This window comes from Bos javanicus, chromosome 5, assembly GCF_032452875.1.
Source record: "Bos javanicus breed banteng chromosome 5, ARS-OSU_banteng_1.0, whole genome shotgun sequence".
Classification (NCBI taxonomy): Eukaryota; Metazoa; Chordata; class Mammalia; order Artiodactyla; family Bovidae; genus Bos; species Bos javanicus.
The window spans coordinates 96,330,630-96,350,121 of record NC_083872.1 but is presented as its reverse complement, the minus strand read 5'-3'; the positions used below and the strand labels follow the sequence as shown (position 1 = coordinate 96,350,121).

The 19,492-nt window shown below is 46.8% G+C and overlaps 1 protein-coding gene and 1 pseudogene across 2 annotated transcripts in view; one reads left to right on the top strand and one right to left on the bottom strand.

Annotated features, from left to right (window-relative positions):
* The window catches only part of GRIN2B (glutamate ionotropic receptor NMDA type subunit 2B), a 511,560-nt gene that overhangs the window by 491,673 nt on the left and 395 nt on the right, over window positions 1-19,492 (bottom strand). The window contains exons 1-2 of one of the 2 annotated variants that reach the window (XM_061417794.1): window positions 19,040-19,396; window positions 18,229-18,667 (exon numbers count right to left, since the gene is read on the bottom strand). The gene's annotated coding sequence lies outside the window, so the exon portion shown is untranslated. Of the gene's footprint in view, window positions 1-18,228; window positions 18,672-19,039; window positions 19,397-19,492 lie in introns of those variants that run through there. The other variant, XM_061417791.1, reaches the window with a different exon arrangement.
* The window catches only part of LOC133248761 (calcium load-activated calcium channel-like), a 119,910-nt pseudogene continuing 106,409 nt past the window's right edge, over window positions 5,992-19,492 (top strand).

Below are 19,492 nucleotides of genomic sequence, written 5' to 3'. Positions count from 1 at the left end.
ACTCTCCCCGGAAGTCTGCCAAAACTGCAGATGACTCCATCCTTATCATCATCAGCCAGGCAGGCAAAATGGGCAGGCAGGGAAGTAGGGGTGTCCCCTCTTGGGGGACTACAGTCAGACCTCAGACTGACACTCTGCCCACACAAGTCCCGTCCCCAGGGTCTGGGAAGGGGAACTTCCTTACAGCCCTTTCCTTTCCGCCCCTCTCCCATTTTCTTGCCCTCCCTGTATTTTTTGTCCTCAACACACAAAGGGGAAGAGAAGCCAAAGAAACTGATTGAAGCTGATGTCCTGAATGTGCCACTTTCCTCTTTTTCCTTCTGTCACTCTCTTTTTCCTTCTGTCACTCTCTTTTTCTGTCTCTCCCTCTTTCTTTGCTGCTGCCATCGTCTCTAATAACGTCGGGATCCCAGGCTCAGCTCTCTTTGGATAGTGCACACATACCCCCAACCCACCTATCTTCAGGACCAATTTAGAAACATTCCCCACTCCCCAAGGTCATCCTAGGCCACCAGGTTTCACACACTTCCTCTGCCTTTCTCATACTCGGGAAAAAAAAAAAAAACCACTCCCAGCTTCTGTACTGCTTCTCCTCTGCGCACTAGAGCTGGAGTGAAGGATCGCTGAGGGATAGGCTGGGGAAGGTATTTGTGTAAGAGAATCGGAAGACGGAGAAGACCAATACAGAGCATCACTTTTCCGCTGTCCTGCCCTACTAAGAACTCCCCGGCCCTGTTCCAAGGGTGTGGACGGCAGAGGCCAGGGAGTTAAAGTTCCAGGTACTTTATATAATACTTTGCCTCATCGAACCTTCACATAACCTGCACTTCACACAAGAGGGGAAACCCAGGGCCAAAAAATCAAACACCTAATCCAAGGTCACTCGGTGGCAAGTGGCAAATTCAGGGCCGTTGTCTCCTGTGGGCTGATGATCTGGGCAGAACTAAAGGGGCTTTGGCCTTTCCCTCCAAAGGCACTATTCAAAATCTCCAAGTTTGCTTTGGTTTAAAAGCCACAGGGATTCCAGCCTAGAAATCCTAAAGATGCTGGCCCCAAGCAGCTTGGAAAAGCACTGTCTGACACCCAATAAAAATACAAAGCTCCCACCTGGAGGAAGGGGAAGAAGGGGATCCAAAAAACTTATTTTCACTGACTGTCCCTTCTGTTGGAAGGGGAGGGGAGTCCTCTCAGAAACCTAAAGAAATCCTTACTCTGGGTCCCAAAGGAGCATTTGTCTCTGGTTAGACATTGTCCTCAGGGTCTTAGACAAAAGCCCAGGAGTCAGATGGAGTAGACTGGGAGAGGTATGAGGTGGTAGTTTCTGCCCGGAATCTACTTTGTTTGAATCACATCTACTACTTCCAAAGCACTCCAGTCCCCTCACCCGCAAGCGGCCGTGCTGGCTGGCTCATGTCTGGCCAGATGGCCAAGGCTACTACATCACTTGCTTAGACCATCTTGAACTTCAATTTGCCTGCTCCTTCAGCCATTTGTGCTCTAGTATCAGCTCCTAGCTTGTTGGCACTTGGAGAAACAGGCATAATGCCTGATTCCACAGCAAAGAGAGGCTGGAGTCCAGTACTTGACCTCATAAACATTCTGTAATCGAACCCATGAGGGTGGTTGAACCTGGAAGAACACAGGAGCTGGAACCTCAAGGAAAATTCTTCACCACAGCCCACTCCGTTCCACAGACAAAGAAGTGGAGGAATACGTGCCAGGGTGTTTCCTGGACATGGGGCCTAGGGCAAGGGTTCTGAACCTGGCCTTCATGGCACCCATGCCTAACCTCTGGTGTGGCGTTGGAGGAGTTGGCTCGAAAGTGGGTTTTTCTGGGAAGAGGGTCCAGAGGACACATTTTAGAAATCACTGATCAAGTGCATGTGTGGGCAGGGAGTGGGAGGAGTGATGGCAAAGATAAATCGGGGCGCAGGGGTGGTGGCAGGACTTGCAGAGGCTGTAAGTGGAGTGTTCTCCACACCACAGCTGCAGAGCCACCTCTGGAGCAACACCCCCACCCCTTAGCCAGGAGAATAGTCCCTGAGGGGCAGGCAGAGCGCCGGCTTCACCATCCCATCTTGTCGAGGACAGAACAGAGGCTGAGTTCAAGTGCTCCCAGGCGAGAGGCAGTCACATTTCCACAGCATCTCCAGGGCCAGCTGCACTGCCCATCGCTCCCTTCTGAGCACCGTCTATTCACTTCGCCCCATTTTTCTGCTTAAAAGGTAGACTCTCCAGGGAAGTCAGATCTAAAACTTTCATTACTTCTTCTTAATTACATGTATCAGTTGCCTACAGTCTGCCAAGCCTGTCCTTCTCAGAAAACCACAGTTCTAATAGGGTTTGTTCCTTAAAAACCCATGTTGATGGTTGCCAAGGCCTGGTCTCTTTAAGGAGCTGGAAATGGACTGGGAGGTTCAATATTTTTCCACTGTAACATTTATGCTCCTGAGTTTGTAACTTTCAGTCATCATCTCTTTTTTAAAAAAGGTTAGAAGCTGGCCCTCAGACGTCTTTCCAATCCTCTGTGATTTTCTCAAATGGCAGCCTTTGCCCTGCAGTGACCACTTTCTTGTTAGAGGCACCTTAGAATCTGCCTTTAAGACCTGGGGTTATTCACTATACTCTTCTTGATTAATGTATCAAAATACCCTCCAATTTTAATTTGGTTTTGTGTTCCCTAACCCACGCTAGAACCCAGGTTATGCCCACCCACACACACACACATAACCCACAAACACACACATGTGATTGTATGTGAGTAACCAGTTCCCAGTGATTTTCTAAGAAAGCAAGGGTATACCTCTGGCCCTTATGGTGATGATCTTTACCCCTTTACATTTATCTAATTCTTGATATAATTGAAAGTCTTTATTTTTTTATTTCCTATAGCATCTTTTCTGAATAATTCACTTTATTGTGGAACTTTGGAAAGTAAAGACAAATATAAAGAAGTAAAATGATAACTCCCTTCTCCTAAATTCTTCTGTCTTTTGCACAATATGTTGGCCTGACCTTTTCAGGTTTCACAACCTTCACTTTTCCTAAATAGGCTCATCCGCTCACCAGAGTCATTTTTCCTCCTTGTTTCTTCAATCTGGCTTTCTCACCCAAGGTAACAAGCATCTCTCCTTGTCTCTCTCAAAGTGGAGGCAGAGAAGAAAGAACACTGGACTTGGAACTCAGAAAAGCTGGGATGGAGCTCCATCTCTTTTTTTCTCTTCAGCTGTACCCTTTTGTATAATCACTAGAGGACTCTGCCTCAATTTCATCATCTGTAAAATGGGGATAACCATTTCTGCCAGAATTTCTCCTACACTGGGACTATCAAAAATATGTGGGGAAGAAAACATGAGAAAGCCCAGAACAATTTGTTTTGTTTGTTTGATTAGTTGCTAAGTCATGTCGCTAAGGGTCTCTTGAGAGTGCCTTGGACAGCAAAGAGATCAAACCAGTCAATCCAAAAGTAAATCAACTGTGAATATTCATGGAAGGACTGATGCTGAAGCTGAAACTCCAATACTTTGGCTACCTGATGCAAAGAGTCGACTCACTGGAAAAGACCCTGATGCTGGGAAAGATAGAGGACAGGAGGAGAAGGGGGCGGCAAAGGATGAGATGGTTGGATGGTATCATCGACTCAAAGGATATGAATGAGTTTGAGCAAACTCTGGGAGGTAGTGAAGGACAGAGAAGTCTGGTGTGCAGCAGTCCATGGGATCCAGTGTCCAAAGTCAGACACGACTTATCGAATGAACAAGAAGTCAGGTCTAACTCTTTTGTGACCCCATGGACTGTTGCATGCCAAGCTCCTCTGTCCATGGGATTTCCCAGGCAAGAATACTGGAGTGAGTTGCCATTTCCTTCTCCAGGGGATCTTCCTGACCAGGGGTTGAACCCAGGTCTCCTACAAGTCTCCTGTATTGCAGGTAGATTCTTTACTGCTGCACCACCTGGAAAACTATACAGCACTCCAAAAATGTAAGTGATTATTACTATTACAAACAAGTCAGTTTGTCTTGGCCTCTGTTTCCTTCTTTCATTGAAAACTTCCCTTTCTTGCTCAAATTGTTTGTTTGTTTACAGGTTTCCTTACATCTTTCTATTTTCCCCCTCTGATCAGTTCATAGTCATTCTGCCCAAAGCTCACTTTAATTTTTAAATCTTTGATTCAGTTCAGTTCAGTCCAGTTACTCAGTCGTGTCCGACTCTTTGTGACCCTGTGAATCGCAGCACGCCAGCCCTCCCTGTCCATCACCAACTCCTGGAGACTGGGGCCTATTTATGCATATGATCTGCATTTTTTTGTGTGTACTTAGATTTCATTTTCTCTCAATATTCTAGGAACATGTCAGCTCTTGACCATACTTTCTTCTCTTGCCATCTATGATCTAATAAGATATTCAAAGAGGTCAATGCCAGTCTTCATCTGGAAGGCCTTAAGCCAGAAATGACTGCCCCAAACATGGGACAACTACGCATTACATCCTCACCACCAAACTGGCTCTGGCTGGGTGGGGACCAAGGGCTGTCATAATAGTTATTACTTACTGAATGCTAACTCTGTCACAAGTACAGTTCAAAGTGAAATAAGTCACTTAATTCTCATAATGACTGAAAGGCCAGAATTATGAATACCTCATCTTGAATTTCCATCTTAAAGGAAATCAATCCTGAATATTCACTGGAAGGATTGATGCTGAAGCTGAAACTCCAATACTTTGGCCACCTGATGCAAAGAACTGACTCATTTGAAAAGACTTGAAAAGACCGTGATGCTGAGAAAGATTGAAGGTAGGAGGAGAAGGGGACAACAGAGAATAAGATGGTTGGATGGCATCACCGACTCAATGGACATGAGTTTGAGTAGGGTCGGCGAATTGGTGATGGACAGGAAAGCCTGGTGTACTGCAGTCCATGGGGTGGCAAAGAGTTGGACACAACTGAGCGACTGAACTGAACTGAACATCTTGAAAAGTCAGTGTTAGTCGCTCAGTCTTGTCCAACTCTGTGCAACCCCATGGACTGTAGCCCGCCAGGCTCCTTTGTTCATGGGATTCTCCAGGCAAGAATACTGGAGTGGGTAGCCATTCCCTTCTTCAGGGGATCTTCACAATCCAGGGATCGAACCCAGGTCTCCTGCATTGCAGGCAGATTCTTTACCATCTGAGCCACGAGGGAAGTCCCTCGTACAGGTAAGGAATCTGGGGTTACAGAGATATGAAGATCTCTGCCCAGTAAACCAAAGGAGCTGTATGGAAGTTCTGGCTGTCTGACTCCTGAGTGCTTGTTTTCAACCACTGTTTTCTGGACCTGCCACCATGTTAGACCGTTATAAGAAACAATGGAGGGGTGTGCAGGTTAGCAGGTCCCCTTGGAAGAGATGGTGACCAGAAAACCTTAAGGCACCAAAAGGTGATGACAGCAAGAAGCAGAGAAGCACAATCCACTCCATCCACAGCAAAGCTGATCACTGACGATGCTAACACATGCCCTTGCTTTTCTGGAATACGGTCCTGGGTGTGTCTTATATCTAAGGAGCATGGTCCCAACCATGTGCACTCTCCTCATTACGGAGAACGGGACACAAAATATGTCCAAGTGTCTGACCGCTCGAGTCGGCCATAAAAATTTACTACAGAGCTATAGAGCATAAAGCTTAAGAGCATGAGCTCCAGCCAGACAGCTGGGTTCAAATCCCAACTCTGCCACTTGAGCTACACAAGTTTTAACCTCTTTGTGTCCTTGGTATTCTCTTCCATAAAATGCAGGCAATAACTACACACACTTTCGGGGTTGGGGGATTGGGATTGTCAGATTCATTCATGCATGGACAGCGCTGACACAGCACCAGCCACTTGGTACAAGCCCACCCCATGCCAGAACTCTGCTAGGCTCCCCAGGGGCAGAGGGTAGAAGCGTTTTCTGCCCTTGAGAAAGCAGGATGGATGGAATGGAGACACGGTAAGAGTCATTTCAAACCAGAGGACCATGGTCAGCAAGGAGGCAGTGACTCCAGCCTGGGGGTACCAGGAGGACCTGGAGCAGAGAAGTCCTGAGCAGAATCTTGAAGACAGGCCAGGAGTGAGGCAGGTGAGCGGAGGTGGGGAGGGCACCGCGACAGAGCAGGAGGTGTGAGCAAAGGCGGGAGCCTGATACTGCCTTTCACATTTTCCTTTTCCTCTGCCTGCATCGCCATCTTCATCTCTCCCCTTCTCGGATCGTGTAAAGATAAAAGATAAGCCTGGGAAAAATGGTTCTATACATAGAGCTAGAAAGATTAGTCTTGCTCTCCTTTCTGACAAGCATTTATCTAGTTTTCTAGATAAATACTGTGAAAGAGAACCGAAGAAGGAGACAGAGACCAAATATTAAAAACCACAGGTCACAGTGCCTGTTGCTGCCCTGGGTTCCAAATGCCGGGGCCTCGCTGCCTGCGGCCCCCATCAGATGCCTCCTCTTCTCCTGCCCACAGGGAGTATGTGGTCCACGCATCGCACTGGAGGTCGTTCCAAAGCCGTGATGTTGAGCAGGGTGGAGTTATTAACAATGATACCGTGTGTATATTAAGCTCATGGTTTGAGGGGTTCTTTACATTTCCTCACTTGCTCCACAACACAATCCCTGTATCCCCTAAAGGTCTCATTTTACAAATGAGGACGTGAACTCAGAGAGGTTGGGTAACTTGCCTGAGTCCCACAGCATGCACGTGGGGCTGAGATGGGACCAGATTCCTGGCCCCTCAAGCATTCCTTCCCCAGTACCACTCGGCTTCAAATTAGTGAAAAGTAGTTTTAAGATCCACACATGACAAAGCTAAGCACCAGAATGCCCTGCAACACCAAGACACAACCTCCTTTCTTAGACAGAAAAGTAAAGACACAGGAAATTGATAGAATCACCAACTCAATGGACATGAATTTGAGGAAAGTCGGGAGACAGTGAAGGACAGGGGAGCTTGGCGTGCTGCGGTCCACTGGGTCAAAAAGAGTCAGATATGACTTAGTGACTGAGCAACAACAGGGAAACTGAATCTTTGTCTTGTATTTTTACTTAAAAAAAAAGTATTCTCTGAGTCACTAGTTAATGCAGATATTTGAAATGAAAAGAGTTCCTTCTTATCCTTCTTGGAATGAAGCAAATGTATCTCATGGAATAATAATAGTGAGTCCTGCTACTAGTAAAAACCCAATGATGAAGCCGGATGCTTGATCGCCATTCTCTTATTCTAAGCACTCAAAGTGGTCGTGTACACCTGGGTTTGAGAAAGACATAGGTGGCAGAAAATGGGTAATCATCAGATCGTCCAAGACTAAGTAAGTTCAAAGGGGACTGTTTCCTCTTAAAGGAAGTATCTTCAAGTTGGAGGTGCAGGATATTTACAGAAGGGTAGGAATAGGCTAAGAAGATGGTGTCCAAGCCTTAACCATCATGTGAAATAAAAGAGACGCCGATTGCCAATGCCATGACTTTCTCACCTCTTGTCCTCACTAAATTAAATTACAGTCCAGAAGTTGGCTATTTTGTAGGATGCATTTTTCTACTTGAAAACAACTTTGTCTTTTGCCAAGAGCGAAGCCCAAAGAGAAGGGATCAGAAGGAAGTCACTTCAGCTAAGTTTCAGAGTACATGTGCTTATGGGGCCCTCTACATGCGACATAAACCCTCCCCGCCTTTTACATGGAAGTGGCTCTATAGAGTGTCAAGAGCCAGAGGTTAGAATCCAAGGGTGTCGGCTGGAATCCTGGCTTGCTGACTGCTAGGTGCCCTTGTGCTCTCTAACCTTCACTCTGTCCATCTGAGAAAAAGAAAATAATGTCAGCCTGCTGGTAAGGATTGAATGAGATAACATATGTAATGCAAGCCAGAATATTACATATATAATGTAACCACAAATATCTATTGCCAATTCAAGGCCCAATTTCAACAGAAAATTGAAACTGTCCTAAGCAAAAGTGAGGCCATTCCTTTTAGATGATTATTATACTTAAACTGACAGCAATAATTCTTAGTATTTTCATTCCACCATTTCTCTCCCAAATGATCTATAACTTCTGGCCACCTAATTCCAGGACCTTCTCATTTCCTTCCCTAACCTCAAACTGAGGTTCCATAAACCGAGGTACATAAACGAAGACTGACCAATAGCTGAGATTCCCTGCTATGGTGGTAGAAAGACATTCATAAGTTTCAGAACCAACTTTGAATTTTATCTTGAAATCAAAGCCTCTTTGTAAAGAGCGACAGAATAAAAAGGAGAGGTTGAGAAGGTGAGTAACCATGTTCCTATTTATTCCAGAAAGCCCGGTGCAGTGAAAGCAACTGGGGCACATGAGATGAAAAGGCCTTCCTAGGGATTTGCCCCCAAAGTTAGCATGAGAAAGGTGAAAAGAAAATAAAAAGAGGATGTATACAGATGACTTGAGAGGGCTTATTTCTAGCTGGGAAGATCAAGCAGGACTTGGCGGAGGAGAGAGTCTTACAGATGGACCTGGAAGGATGACAGTATTTTACATGGAATTTGCAGCAAAGGGGAAAAGCACAGTAAGTGATAAGGGAGCGCTTTTGGAAGAAATGCCCTTAATAAACACAATGTAAAATGAAACTCAAAGAAGCGAGGCACTGAGAAATGGGTACGTTTTCATCACCAGTCTGTAGCAAGCACTAGAGACACTCGCATCCATACAGCTCTAGTGAAACACACCGGAAGCATCACGAGGTGCTTGGATGGCCAGGAAATGAAAACGTTAGACGTACAAATATGTCAACTGTATCCTCAATGCATGTTAATTTCTATCACATCGGTATCGACAAGCAGCATTTTTGAGCAGTGCCCATGTGCAGAGAGCATTCTGCTAAGCACCAAAGACTTAAAGTGACATAAAGCAGGAAGCAGGAGTCTCATTCTCATGGAAAAACGGCAAATTCATCAACAAGCAAAAGTGATTTCTCTTCTATACGGAGAAAAAAAAACCCACCCAGTATTTTTTTTTTCCTCAAAAAATCCAAAGGGTCAACATTCTCCTACCTAAGAAAGACCTTCCGTTAAATCTGAGCACCTATATTTGGCCAGGGTCAGATTTCTTCTGCAGTCTCTCTTCCTCTGTGAGCTGAAGGAAAAACCAGGACACACACGTAAACAAGACCAGCACAGGACTGAAATGAGTTCCGTCTCCCCTTAAGCCCAGAAACAATCCCAGAGTTTCTAACAAGGTGATCGAGAGAAGAGCCACGAACCCCAAAGACAACAGCTCTGGCCCCACGGAACGCATGGTCTGCATGGTAACAAACCCAAAGCAAGAGGCTGCAGTATCTCCATGATTCGGATGTTCTGCTTCCAAAGGACCAACCAATAGATATTGGGAAATGCAGATCAGTGAGTCCTCTGCTCAGGGTTCTCCTAGACAATCATCGGCTCACACCTCTGCACATTACACCAAACTCCACTGTGAGTCCAAACCACACTCATCACCTTTCTCTCCAACTGCTCTGAGCAGACGTCCAAAACAGAACTATTTTTACTTTCTTATGATTTGTCCTTTTAAAGGAACACAGATCCAATAAATCTGCTTTCTCCTCTCACCTCTGTACATTTAGGTTCACATTGATTTTAAAATGGGGAAGGGAGGGAGACAAAAAGGAAGCAGGTGAGAAAACTATTAAGCCAGCCAGCTTAACAGTCAGTGATTAAAGTAACAGTCACAGAAGAACGAAGCTTACTGCCTCCCACCTTCTTCCTCCTCTTCATGCCTTTAATATTCAACTCCAGGCGCTGAGAGGGAGGGGACGGGGGCCAGTGGATCCCAACCGCACTCAGATAATTGCCCCATTCACACCCCTCACCAGTCAATCAGGGTCCGCTCAGCCAGCCCCATTTATTAATAGTTTTCCTACATTTACAGTGTTACACAGGAGTGAAATGAGGCTCTCTCTCCGAAATGAGAAATGGGGCACCCTCAATACAGACTAAGTGGAACAGGGGATGGGGCCATGCGCCCTACTTGCAGGCAGGCACACCTGTTTCAAGGGTGTCCGGGAAAGCAGTCCCCCACCATCCCTCCCCCCAACCACCCCGTTCCCAGCGCAGGTCACTGGTGAGAGAGCCCAGGAACAGGGTTACTATAGCTCTCCTCTGAAGCTCACACCAGTTCCACCCTTTGGGTACACTCTGTATAGTACATGCCCTCACGCTCCAACCACTTCTTCTGACCTCTGACTTAGGGACCCTCTGCTGGTTATGGGACCATTTCACAGCCTTAGGGTCTCCATTTGCACATTCAAATACTAGGGCTGTGGGATGCTAAGAGCTAACAGGTGCCTGTCAGTCATCTCGCCCAGCGGTTCTCAAATATGGCCTCACATGAGGCTCCCTGGGAAACATATTTAAATGACCACAGCCTGGCTATCACCCTGAGAGATTTTAATTGAACCGTTTGGGGTCGGCCTGGGCACGGACATCCATGACCTTGGGGTGGTGTTATTTATTTGTCTGTATTTATTTTTGCCAAAGTTCTGCAGGTGATTGTGTGACTGACCTGGGGCTAAGGAGCACTGTCTTGCTTGGTTAAGGAGCCTGTCTTGCTCTTTCAGAAATGAGGAAGTCAATGCCCAGCATCCCTGGGGGTCACATGGTCACGGGGTTTGAACATGGTCATGGTCATGGTCATTGAACACAAGCAGAAACCAAAAGGCATTTCTGATTGCCAGGACCACCGCCGTCCTCACCACCACGGAGGACACCCTGGGAAAACATAACTCTGTAAAGACCCCTCACACTCCCAGGGGGAACAGGATACCCTGGGCTCCAGAAGATGGGGCCAAGGGCTCACCACTGGCTGGCTTCGGGGTCAGGCAGGCCAAGGAGACAAGTGGGGCCGGGCAGTGGAGGGGAGGCACCGAAAAGGGACTCTGTGGACCTGACTCTGCCACACGCACGTGGCTTTAGGCCACGTGGCTAACCTCAGAACTACTTTCACAGTTTCAAAATGGGGCCTGTGGAAGATAATCTCCAAGGTGCCTGTCAGCATTAATATGCTGCTGCTGCTGCTAAGTCGCTTCAGTCGTGTCCAACTCTGCGAGACACCATAGACGGCAGCCCACCAGGCTCCCCCGTCCCTGGGATTCTCCAGGCAAGAACACTGGAGTGGGTTGCCATTTCCTTCTCCAATGCATGAAAGTGAAAAGGGAAAGTGAAGTCACTCAGTCGTGCCCGACTCTTAATGACCCCATGGACTTCAGCCTACCAGGTTCCTCCGTCCATGGGATTTTCCAGGCAAGAGAATTGGAGTGGGGTGCCATTGCCTTCTCCAATTAATATGCTACTTATCCTATTTCTTTCATATACACATATACACACCCACATGCATTACTGTACCTAAATGCACAGACACATTTACTGCATTTAAGAAAATCTTTGACTACTGTTTGGCAAGTAAGTCCCTGCACAAACATGCCCATATGTACACAAGTCTAGTGTGTGTGTGTATTTGGATACACACACACACAAAAACTGCTCTCTAATCTAAAGTGACCAGACTAAGACCCCTGGGAGGTGAGAGGGTCGACCCAGAATGTCTGGGCATTCTCATGGGGTACAGAGGGCTTTGGGGAAAGGATTAAAGACATCAGCTAAGCTCCAGGTTTCTCCCAAGCCTCTCTTCTCCCCTCCCAGAACAATGCAGCTTTCATCCGGCCCTTGTTTTGAAGTCCCTTCTCTCCGAAAGAAACGAGATCCGATTTCCTAAGAAATTCTCACCAGTTGAAGCTCTGAGAGGGTCTCTATAAAGAGTCATAGGAAATTGAGGCTTGACATTTCTCTCTAAAGGAGGAGATTTGTGGTCTGAATGAGGCGGTGAGCAAAGCCACAGACGATGGCATGTGTGGAGCGCGGTGTGGCTGTTAGAAGTCGCGCGAGTTAACCAGTTGAAACCTTCAACTGTCTTGATCTAGGAAGCTCTCCACGACAGGTGACAGATACTTCCCCTTAGAAGGGTGGACCCCCAGCAGGGCCCAAAACTGCATCTCTTTTTCCTTCCAGACCTGTCACTCCCTTAGGCCTGGCCTCCTCCTGGCCCCTGGCCCCGCTACTCTAAGCACAGCCCTGTCACTATGCCTTCCCTGCCCTGCCCCTCCGGTCACCTTGAAATGAATGTCCCACCACCCAGCGGTGCCACCTGCTCATCCACACACCCTCAGGTGTACGCTCTCTTTACATGTAGGTGGCTCTTCAGGCTGAGCTTAGGTTCCTTTTGCTAATGAAACGTATACAGATCATAATATCCAGAGAAATGGTGACAGTGCAGGGGAAGGGGTAGAGAAGGATGGGGAGCAGGAAAAGGTACAAATAAAATTTAGCAGAACATTCATTTCCAATCCCTCTCCCCTTAGGCTCCAGTGCTACAGTTCACTGAAGTGCTAGCTGGAGGTGTCTTCTGAGCATGTCTACACCAGGACAGCCCCATGAGGAACACTCCTGAAACAAGAAGCCCTCTAAAGAGGCCACCAAAACATTTTGTGAATGTCCTAAGAGCAAGTAACTGAGCCCCTCTTCTTTCATCACTCCCCTTCACCATTAAAGAAAGTAGCTAGTGTCTGCCTGGCATAGCCTCTCTCTGCCTCCCTTCCTCTAGAAACACATGGGGCTCGGCTGGGCCTTCATTCCCAGTAGCTTGGCCCGGGCTAGGATCCAGCTCTCTCCCTGGCTACAAACCAACTAACAGCTGTCCCTTTCTTTATAACGGCCATCAGCAAAGTTAGCAGCAAGCCGTGGCCTGAGATGAAGATGGTGTCCTTTGCTCATTCCAGAGGCAAGCCTTATAAACAGGGCTAGGATTCATTAACCGTAGAGCTGCTAAACCAGAAAGGACTCTCTTCCCTCTTCTTTCAACAAGACCCTCACATTATCCTCTGGCCTCATCATCTGGAATCTGAAATTCCTTCCTAATCACTGAACCAGCACGATGACGTGCTGATCTTCTCCCCAAGTTAAGGGATGTGAGCAAAAGCGGGAGGCTTGCCCCGTGACAACACCTGCCTCTCCGTCTGTTCTCCATCCTCCTGAAACGACCATTCTCTCCTTCTTCTAGGAAACTGCTAATTAAAGATGTAGTTTAAATGTCACCACCTCCATGAAGCCCACCTCTTATCCAAGGTTGCTCTCTTTTACATCTCTTACCCAAGGACACAGTGGTCTCCTTACATGTCTCCCCCATTAAATCCCCAACTACTGGAAGACACAGCCAGAGCTAAATTTTTTTTATAACACAGTGCTTGACAAAAATTGGTTCTTAACACATGTTTGTTGAATAATTGAGGAGAGCAAAAGTCATAAAAATAAATGAAGTTAAAAGAAGAGATAGTGTGAAAGAAAAGAGACCAAGAGATAAATAAACTCAGAAGCTGGAGTACAAGAAAAGAATCGGTGATGAGAAGGACCGGAATAAGAAAACCAGAGAGGACCGAAGGCAAAGAGGCAAACGACATCTGTGGGTGGAAGAGTGAAGGAAGAAAGGACAAGGGTGAACTTAAATACAAAACCTCCTCTCTGATTTTTTTCTTTTCTATTTTTAAGAACAAAGCAGAAAGGCTGGAAGTCCCCAGAGGAACAGAAATACATGTGGAACTGCCAATGTTCACGATGATACAGAATTGGGTTCAGGAGTGATGTAGACCCACGATCCATGGTCAAGTAATTTGGGCATCACTTGGGAGATGGCCAAAAATGCAGAATCTAAGGTACCAGCCCAGACCTCCTGATTCAGAATGGACCTTCTAATAAGGTCCCCGGGTGATTGTTATTCAATAAAGTTTGAGAAGTGCTGATGGAGACATCTGAAATTCACAAATAACCTCCATATCTCACTCTGTTAAGAGAAGCGGTACACAAAGCCTTGGCAGTAAGCAGCTACCCAACTTAAACAAATCACTGAACGTCCCTGGATCTCAGTGTCTTCATCTATTACGTGAGGTCAGAGAAGATGCTTTCAAAAGTGTCGCAGAGCTCTCAAACTCTTGATCTCCTCTAACATCCTAACTGTGAACCATTCCTAAACCCACCTGAATGAATAACAAGTAGCATCTTTCACTAATTAATATTTCACTTCTTCTCTCCACTCATTCACTTACTATTTTCCCAAGTCTCTATTATGTGCCAGACACTGTGTCAAGTAAAAATGATTCCAAGGTGAATAAACCCCTCCGTGCCCTCAAGGGGCTCACAAACTTCTTAGGGAAACAGGGCATATAAACAAAACTAGGATAAAGTGGACTCATGGTCATCTGCAAGTACCAGTGATGGAGAGAAGGCAGGACTTCCCAGGGTAGGCACAGAGGATTTCAATGACAGGTTACATAGGTCCCTTCTCTGCCAACCTCAGCTGAAAGCAGTGGAAAGTGAAAACACAAAAATAATATGGTTGGAAGTCACTGAGGAACCAACTGCAAGGTTCTGAACACACCTCTCTGGGCTCACCAAACCCTAAGAGCTGATCCACACCACGGATCTTGTGTCATGGCTGCAGGCACCTCATTAACAGCCACAGGTATACTGTAGAAACCCACCTCCTCTGAGTTATGCCTGCCCCTTCACATTCTATCTTCTGCAACCTTCTGAAAGATAATATCAATTCAACCACTAATTTACTCTCCCTGGAGACTTCTTCTTGTGGTTGCAAAGAGGAGATGCACTTTAATAAATGTGAACAATTCATTAGACTCTTTGGATTCATATTTATTTACAGAGACAGCGGATATTACAATCCAACTGTATGCACCATAGCAGAGACTGCAAATGTAGTTTACCGAAAGGAAGAAATTTCTAGAATTCTTAAGGAGGGTGCAGAATGGCAGTGAGGAAAAGGAGCTTATCCACTTCTGACCCCAGCAAGTTAGCCAAGATGAGCTATTTTGTCAGCCCTACTGTCCATCACTACAGAGAGAAGGCCATCATTCAGAACAATAGTTTCCCTGCTTTAGAATGACGAGCTCCACCTGGCTCCTACAGGCTGCTATTTTGCTCTGGTTTCTTCACACACAACCGGTCCTTTCCCCTGCCTCTATTTCACAGTCTGTAAATATTAACTAAATTTTTGCTTTAGCCTGTCAGTACTAGTCGATATGTTATCTCAATTTTCAGATCCTTGAACAAGAAAATAGGGGGGAAAAAAAACTCTATATCCTGGGTTCATCATATTCATGGAGGAGATGGGAGATGGTTATACAAGGTAATGATGATGTGGCCAAGGACTGAACCCAGCTCAGTCCTGTGCAGCCACTCATCCCACCAACCAATTTTAGTCCACGTGTCCACCCCCCAGATGCCCATTGCCCCCCCCCACACACACACAAGTCAGGGTGCGTGAATGTGAAGGTCAAGTGAGACGGTCAAGGTTCTGAAACCATATTTCTGGAGGTAAAGCAGGAATACAAAATCAAAGTACCTGCTGTTCATCCCTTCACCAGAGGAAGTCTCTCTTCTCTCTCAGCCTAACAGAAAGGCACTGGGTGTGCAAAGTAGTGACTAGAGGAATTTTTTCTCTTACTCCTCCTTTTCTGTCATTTCTCCTCCTTCCTTAGTCTCTCTGCCTCTAACCCCCCCTGATAAATTATACAGATAGTGTGGCAAAGCAAGGCTCTTCAGACAGACAGGCTTCCCAGGGATGGAACCAATGGAGAGAAGGAACTAGACACTCCTGGGCACACCCTGCCCCCTCCTTGCTTCCAGTATCTATTCTAAGCTGCCACATCGTCCTGTGTTCACATCTCCATCAGGCTTTGCTACACCTGAAACATATATACAGAAGACACCATGTTGTTCTGCTTCCCTTGAAATCACCAGTCTAACATCCTTAACTGTGCTTTCCTGGGAAGTCTTTATTTCCTATTAATTTTTTCTTAATTGCATATCATGGAGGCACCTCGATTGGAATTAAATGTGCTCTTCCTCCCACAAGGAGCCACATTTCTTTCCCACGTAGCCCACACCATCAGGGGAGTTGACAGGAGGGAAGACAAAATAGAACCCAGTCAGCATTTTGCACAGTGAGGGGAAAAAAAAAAAAAGCAGGGGTAGAAAACAATGGCCCCGAGACAGCCCAGAACACCACTGAGTTCAGGGCATCTGCTCTCGAGGACCGGACACCTGCCTCCTCCCAGGGTCTCCAAAAGGGCTTTGGATGTGGAAAGGCATGGATCACCTGTGGTGACTCCTCCCTGAATCCCAACAAGCTCTTTCCGGATAGATTCCATTCTTCCTCTTGGAGGCTTTCCCACCACTTAGTCCTCCCTTCCTCCCCTTTCAGTGTCTTGTCCTTTGCCCAGTCTTAGAGCCTGCTAAGGATGGCCTGGAACCTGTCTTCACCCCATTGGCATTCAGGGCAAATGGGGCTGAGACTCTGATCGAAAGGCCTCCTGACAATCTCGTCACCAACCAACCTGATGAAGGACCTACTTGGTGGAGAGCACTGGGGTGGCCTCAGAAATGCAAACGAGGCAGAGGCCCATCTCGACTGGTTCATCCTACCTATGGGATCATTGCACATGGAGCTGCTATTGTCACCCAGACCTCTGCTCTATTCTGAAGTCAAATTCAGACTTCATCCTCCCACCTGAAGGAGCAGAGCAGATGGGGAGCCACTCAGGTGTCTCAGGTGAGCGCACAACTAGATCACCCCGGCTATTTGTAGATGGTGAGAGCGTGGCTCCAAGTGGGATCCCAACCTGTCACTCTGATAACACCATGGTTACAAATGAGAGTTGAAGCAAGGAATGTTCAGAAGAACGAAACCTGGGGCAGGGCAGCAGTGAATCAGATTCCAACCATTCTTTCTGGACAATGAACTAACTCTCCTCTAAAGTGATGTTGAGTGATAAGGACCTTCCAGGACTTCTCCCACATCCCTTTAGTATTTTAGATTGTTTCAAAGTATTATTAAAAAAAAAAATACTGGAAAAAAAGATTTGGAGGTGGAATACTTTCAGGAAGATTACTGGTACTAGTGATTCTGCTACATTATGTTGAAAATCTTTATCTCAACCCGATTCCTACCCTTGGGTGCCTTCGGAGTTTGGGAATATACGGTCAGTGGAGTAGCCAGCTCACCACCTTGGCCCTCCAGCCCGTGGGCGATCTTATTTCCTAGGAGTAGTCTTGGATTGCATGAGTGGCTAGCTGAAGAGCCATTAGCTAAGTCTTTTCCATTTCTCCTGCTATTTCTCTTTCCAAGTCCATGAAAATACCGCCAAACCACACTGCTCATGTTGTAGAATTCGATGAGACGGAGAAAAAATGTAAGTGTTCATTCTCTTTGGAGGGTCCATGGCTAACCCAAGCGAACTGCACATCTCTTTGTTTAACACAAAGACTCACGTGTCAAATTCTGCACCCCTGCCACACGCACAGCATTTTAGAACTCTGCAAGATAGCCATTTTGCAAGAGTGTGGAAGTAACAGTTTGCTTGGAGGATGTGTGGGTATAAATAGATGTGTAGACAGAAGGAGAAATTTATAGCTCAAATATAATAGCACACCAAAAATTACAAATGAAAAAGCAGAATACTGACAGAATTCTTTCTTTCCGAGCCTAAAATTTGAGTCCTCTTAACCTGCAGCATCCTCCAATTCCAGGTGTTCTGAGAGCAGGCTGATTTCCTACCTAGACCTGTCCCTCTGCAGTAGGCCTCCCGGGATCTCTGGCCAAGGGTCGGCGTTTACACAGCAAGTGGACTTCGGGGCAACAGCTACAAGAACCTCATTCATTATTTCATTTTTTAAAAAGGGCATAAAAAGGATGCCCAGGAAGGTAGAGACAGGAGCTAGAGAGACATGGAAGTGGCAAGGGGGAAAGGCAGCCTGAAAAAAAGAAAAAAAAATAAAAAAAGCTTTCCCGATTCCCATAAAAATCAGAGCTTTAGCTCAGGGTGAATAAATTTGCTATTTGACTTGAAAATCACACAGGTCTCCCAGCCCTTCTGCCATCCAACGGCTGTCCCTACATATATCCGGCCCCATGCCTTCAAAAAAACCCCAAACCTGTTTGATGAGGCAGGAAAAGAAATAACATGGGAGATCTCCCCCTTTGTAACAAGCCTTTTCCCCCACACAGCATTATTTGAGTATCTTGTTACCCTTTCTTCCCCCCTCAAAAAAATCCACTTGAGGGACTTGAAGAGAGAGATAAACAAGGAATCCCTACCCCAGGTGAGAAGAAAATGAAATTGGATTTGCCCTACCTTGGTTTGTAGAAGCCAAACCTCTAGACGGACAGATTAAGGGAGTGAGCATGGTGGGAATATCCAGTCGCTTCTTCTCGCTTGCATATCCACATAAGAAAGACGAAGGATAAAGAAAAGGAAGATCATTTAAAATCCAATTCAGCGTGAATTTTGTTTTAATCTTGTGTCTTGAAGAGAGGCAAATTCAAAGAAAAAAAAAAAGATGGAATTCAAAGGTAATTCAGGCTATGGAGAACAGCTCACAATGCAGAATCCAGAATGATTATTCCGTGTGCATGTGAGGTTAGTGGCCGGACTATTTTTTTTTTTTTTTTAAACAATTCTTCGGGCAATTACGGTTTTTGGTTTTTGGAGCTTTAGTGGAGGAGGCTCTGTGTAGAGAAGCTGGGGACCGGCTCTGTCCCTCCGTGGAGCGTGGTCATTCCCAAAGCGTCCCCTTCCTAAGGGGGAAAAAAGAGATGGTCAGGGTTTGATTCGAGTGTCCCCCAGAGGATGAGAAAAATGCATTCCGAAAAAAAGAAATCAATTCGTTTTAAGGAAAAGGGGGGAGGAAACCCTGCATTTCCCACAGAGTGCACACCAGAGGAATGGAAAACAGCTGGCACCGGTCTATAAATAATTCAGAAAAGGTCTGGCTATACCATTCCTGGGACAGGCATGGATGCGAGGTGGGAAAGCCAACCTGAATGGAAGAGGAGAGAGGGAGAGAGAGGGAGGGAGCGAAGGAGGGAAGTGGGAAGCAGGGAGGGAGAAGCGGCTCCCTGTAGCAACACACACTCACACACACACGCAGAAACACAAGCCCCACTTAACTCGCCAGCAACTGCGGCCCCCAGCCCCATCTGCAGTGCTGCCGACATGTCTGTCTCGCCGTCCCCATCGCCTCCAGCAGCAGCGCCTCCTCCCACCCCGGGCTCGTGCTCAGTGGGTTCTGATTGTGCACCGGGTGCACACTGGGCATTCCTTGGAAGGGGCACACTGACACGCGCGCGCGCGCACACACACACACACACACACACACACACACGCCCCCGGCGCGCACGCGCCCCCGCGCGCACACTCACGCCGCCGCCGCGCTGATGTGCAGCGCACGGGGCTTCACCTGCAACGTGTCTATTGGACGGATGGTCGCGGCGCGCGGCTCCGGCCCCGGGCACCGATGCCCAGCCTCTCTGCTCGGTAAGGGGACGAAACCCCGCAACAAAAGGATCAGAGAGTGCCCTACCCCTCTACCCTGAAAAATCTTAAAAAAACAAAAAGC